Consider the following 5880-nt stretch of genomic DNA (forward strand, 5'->3'; position numbering starts at 1 on the left):
ATATATATATATCACCTACTAAGAGGCCAAAACTTTTCCATATAAGCATTTAGGTAAATGTTGGTAATCATTCACACATTCAATAAATGTTTCCTTGTGCTAGGCACTGTTCTAAGTGCTTGGGATACAGTCATGGCAAAGCAGATATAAACCTCTGCTTCCATGGATTATAGCAAGAGGAGAGATTCTTCAATAAACAACAAATAAAATAGTTAATTATGAGTTAATTTGTTTTAAAACTAGGTCTTACTCTGTTGCCCAGCTTCAGGACTCACTTCACAGCTCAGGTTAGTCTCTAACTAATGTTAATATTCCTCCATCAATCAGTATCTTGACTGATGGGATTACAAACATAAGCCAACGCTCCCAGGTTATTTTGGAGGAAATATTATGGTGGAAATGACATGTTCAAGACATATAAGGCAAAGGGTTGCAATTCTAAAGAGGGTTATTATTACAGGTCTCCCATTGAAAAGATACAGCCTAAACTAGAAGTAAGAGTGTGGATTGTGTAAAAAATTGTGAAAGAGCATTCCATGAAGAGAGAACAAATTTGTATGTGATGGTTAAAGATGAACTGAGGCCAGTCTTTCTAGGGCTAAGTGGAGCTTGGAGCAATATGTCCCAACAATTTCAAATGGCATATGCATACTAAAATATGTGCATGTATTTAATTGAAATTACAATGTAAGCAAAATAGAGTATATAATTTTACTTCTACAACTTCTCTAGCATCTTAGGCCAGAGGAGTAAGGAGGGATTGAAGATAACTGCCTTGCATTTCTGGGTATCTGTTTATGCTTGAATGCTTCATTTTTAATATTCTTATATTCAGTAAAACATATGGCGTGCAAGTATGTACAAAACTTTAAATTAACAGCATGTTATCAGGCCAATAAGAACTAAATACATATATATATAGAACATATATTATATATATATATTACTCCAACACTAATAAAGTATTCTGCTCACTTTTAAAATATACATGACAAAAATTTCAAGGTTTAGACATAAAGTTAAATAAAATAAGCAATAAATTAATTTAAAACTTCTGGCAAAAGAAAATTGGGATAAATTAGTTATATTCTTATTACTTTTCAAACAAAATGAACCTGTTTATATGAGAAATATACTTGTTGTTAGGAAGATATGTGTGTGCACACACATGCCCCTACAAGTCCAAGTCTTACAATTTTGAAGGATCTTAAAAAATGAAAAATTAAAATATATAATATTAGACTATGGGCTTACAGAACAATATATACTTTCTGAGCACTTCTCACAAACACAAACTTTCTCTCTCAGTGCAAGAAGCAGATGAATAATGCAAGGACTCAGGAGACTGAGACAAGAGGATGGCCAAGTTCAAGGTCAGCTTGTGCTATAATGTGAGACTGTCTCAAAAACAAATAAAAAAAATATACACAGTTGTTTTCATGATTAACAGTAACAAATTTGTACTCTGGTAACAACTTCGGTGTTATTGTGTCATTAAAGATATGTCTATAATTGGTCAAATGTCAACTAATATATCATCTTTATAGGCTCAAAAGGTTTCTGTTACTGCTGTTATAATATGTTCTTTCCTAAACTATTATTCCGCAAATCCATTCATAAAACTCCATACATTCAAGAGAAATAAAATAAAAACAAAATGAAAAGTGATCCCAAAGTACATTCCAAAACAATGTAGATTATTTGTTGCATCATAAAGTTTGTAAGGTTTATCTTCCAAAAATATTTACTTGCTAATGGATACATTTTAGAGTTGTTCTGTATACAATGTGCACCTGACTAATTTAGGAAAACTTAAAATCCACCCTATGTTCCTGAACACAGATGTGAGATGGTAGTTATGAAACATATATCTGTCAAATAACCTGTATTTAGAATATATAAAGAACTCTACAACTTGCTAATGAGACTGTACACAACCCAGTAAAACATCAAAGGCTCTTTGATGAGACACTTCATAAAAAAAGAGATAAGGATGGCAAATAAGCCAGAGGAAATATGTTCAACATCATTAGCCTTTAGGGAAGAGCAACTTAAAATTACAACTAGATATTACTGCACCTTTATAAAACATTACAAATTAAAGTTAAGTAAAAACAAAAGTAAAGATTATGAAATCATGGCAAGGAGGAAGATCAACCAAAATTCTCATTGATGCCGATGGAAAGGCAAAATGGTGCAGGCACCTTAAAAAATTTCTGGAGGACAAGAGAGATGGCTCACAGGATAAAGAACTTGCCCCACAAGTGTGAGGATTAAGTTTGAAGCCACAGAACCCAGGTAAAACACCCTGGCAGGCAGCAGCCACCTGCCATCTGAGTATTGGAAGGAAGCCTCAGAAGTTTCATGGGGCAAGCTGGGTAGCTAGACTAGCCGGAATGCTGAGTTCCAGGTTCTGTGAGACACCAAAAGGCCTCACTTCAAAAAAAAAGTGATGGCCTTGTCAGAAGACACCAGAATTCAACTTTGGGCCTGCACGCAGGCTCATATATCCGCACATGCACCCTCACACACACGTGAACCCCGCCCCCCCCAAATGTAAATAAAGCAAACTTCTTGGTAGTTTCTTATAATATTCACAACATACTTAACCATAGTATGACTTTTCCCATATGACCATGCTCAGGACAAATGACTTTTACTTACCTTATAATAAAAAAGTTAATCCTATTTTAGCTTGTTATAATGTAGAGAAGCTCACTGAGTCTGAGCTCCCCTTATAACCTAAATATAGAACTCATGACCTTTTCTTTCCCTTGACTCAGGACAATGTATGAGTGTGTTTGAATATTTTATATGTCAAGCAAGAACTACAAACAACTCATCTCTCATTGAAAGCAGTAAGGTAATTATTCCATTTGTGTTTCTAACAGTAGATGGGATTAAATTGTTTGTGGCTATATGTGTGCTATTCTAAGTCAGTATGGGTTAGAAGAACATAATTCTCTGATGAATAAGATTTCACTTTTACTTCCCCATTTCATGTTGGATATCCTGTTTCGAATAAAGGAAGAGTGAGGCCTTGGTTCAAGAGCATGGTTCAGAGAGTGATCTGAAGGAACTCAGAATAATTAAGGTCCACTTTTGTACAAGATGGAGGCTGTCAGGTTTTTATTCAAGCATCACTACCATAATGTGACATTGCATAGCTTTCACATTGTAGACATGGTAAGCTAATGTATATAATAAAGCATTTATATATTTTATGTATTATAAGCATAATATATATGCATATGTACATAGATATACACAGCATAATATACATAATTAGTTTTACTGTTGCTGTAACAGAATTCCTGAGAGGAAGCAAACTCACAGGAAGAGAGAGTCATTTTGGCTCATAGTTTGAGAGAGAGCAATCACCATTGTAGAGAAGTCATGGCAGCAGGAGTGTGATGCCACTGGTCAAGCTTGTCCACAGTTGAGAAGCTGAGAGTGATGAATAGAAGAGCTCAGCTTGTTTTCCTAGTATTTTCACTCCAGGAGTCCGGCCCCTGGGTTAGTGTCACCCATGGTATCTTTAAATCCCCCCTCAAAAAGCAGAAAAAAGAAAAAAAAGAGAATCTAATATTAAAGGGTACAAATTAAGGACAGATAGATTATAAAATGTTACTCAACACCGTTAAACATTCATAATACATAGATTATAACTGAAAAGTAACAAAATAAGCTTACCAGCCTGGATTATCTTAGAAAGCTTTCATTAAGCATTGAGAACCTGAAACTCCAGCAACAAATTTATGGCTTTTATTAATATTCATAACAGAAGGACCCTTAGCATCTGAGATGCCAAAAATGGGACAACTTTTTCTATATTATAGAAAGATAAGGATCTTTAAAATATTCATTAGAATATGTGCTACATTTATCAGACTCTGAGAAAAAAATGACTCATGAATAGAAACAATCCAAAGTGTATCTGGAATGTATGTGCTTCTTCATTTAGATTTTTTAAAAAAGACAGCAGGAAAAAAAGAAAAGGATGTGAGAAAGGGAGAGAGACAGACAGATGCAGAAAGATAGAGACAGACGTATGGAGAAACAGAGACAGGGAAAGTCCTAGAGTAGTCCCAGTTATTACAACAAAATATACTCTGAAACTAGTTCACCTTTAAAATAAAACCTTTTATTACATAAACAAATTAAAGCTAATATAGATCATTTGCTAGTGCCTCCTCTGGCAATATTTTAATACACCAGTACTGACACTGCAGAGTTGGAAATCACCATGTGTTATCCACCTAAGAAATCAGGGCATTATCTCAACAGCTTGATAATTACATGGAAGTTCTACTGAGCTATGTTTAAAGGCCCAGTTTGTCTGCAAAATGCATTTTAAAAGTATGGCTAAAGGCAAGTCAGAATTTTATTCTTGTGAGGCTCTGAACATTATACATCAAATGATTGGTGGGAAGGCTCTTCAATCTGACAAATAGATCTCTGGAGAACACCAAAAATGTGAATAGAGAAAATTCCAGTGTAGATAGGAATAATAATAACAACTAGAAAATGATCACTCATCAAAATGACCTTCACTTATCTATATCAAGAAGAAAAATCTGTGTTTTATTTTCTAAGCTTTCATTATAGCACTGCTATAAAGAGTATCTATTAAAAATATGATCATATAGTCAAGGTCACGATTTGAACAGTCAAAAAATAAACTATGAATTGGTAATCTTAAAATAACAAAGCTTTTATTCTTTTTACACATCATATAACAATTGATAACTCTTCTTCCCTTTTTAAGAATGTCTATTAAATAGATGAGAAGCAAAACCAATCTCAACCTACTTACCCTTCTATAATACAAAGCAGAGAATCAACATGATATTTCAAATTACTGGGAAGGAAGCTATACAGACGACTCCTAATATGTTACAAACTTTTAAAAGCTATAAATTGCCTACTTTATCTTTCAAAATCTTGATGGAATAGTCAAAGACTAAAAATTACATTGAGAGATTCACATTTTATATTGAATGCAAAATAACCCATGGATGTTATCTGTGGTTCAGGTTGAGACCAATGAACGACAACTTGCTTATTCGGCACTTCTACTGTGAAATCATCAATCAAATAATGGCAAAAGTGACCTGAAAATTGAGAGGCAATGCTAATAAAATAGACTAAATTAGAGCATTTCATGATATACAGGCAAGGACATCTACTGTGAATAATAAAAACAAATTATCATTATTAACAGAAATAGAAAGAATTCACACATAGACCTTGTTTTTGAAAGACAAAATATTAATGCTTCCTTTGACAAATAATAAATTAATTGAAGCTCTTTTGGATTCTGACAGGTGGGCATATTTTATACAACAAATGTAATTTTATAATACGCTTCTATTTACAGAGTAGTCGGGAGAGCGAGTTTGCTTACATAATTCACTTAGCTGTATTCAAATTTGTGAAACAGCAACAATTTTTGATCAGGGGCTATAATGAAAGTATTTGCTGTGCAGGACACTCATATTAAACTCATCAGCCATATTTGGTTAAGGTAACAAGTTTTTTTTTCCTACAATTTGTTTCATAAGCAAAATAAGGCCTTGTATACTAATAGCTCAGACTTTACAATAAAAAAATCTATTGGGAAGTAAATGAAAGCTGAAATAACAAAAATTGCCAGATCCACATCATATGTTGGAAAGTATCATCACATTCAATAACTACCATAACAATAGAAACTTTCAGAAAGCTTTTACTGATGGGAAAGTTAATATAATTATGATAAAGGATCCTAGAGAAAACCGTATCTCTGTCATGTCTCTCAAGAAATGTGATTTCTTACTTTATGCTAAATATGGATCCTTATATTTACAGGCAAAGTATACCATATGCCACTCATTAAAG

Source organism: Nannospalax galili, unplaced genomic scaffold (assembly GCF_000622305.1).
Source record: "Nannospalax galili isolate Female #2095 unplaced genomic scaffold, S.galili_v1.0 scaffold767, whole genome shotgun sequence".
Classification (NCBI taxonomy): Eukaryota; Metazoa; Chordata; class Mammalia; order Rodentia; family Spalacidae; genus Nannospalax; species Nannospalax galili.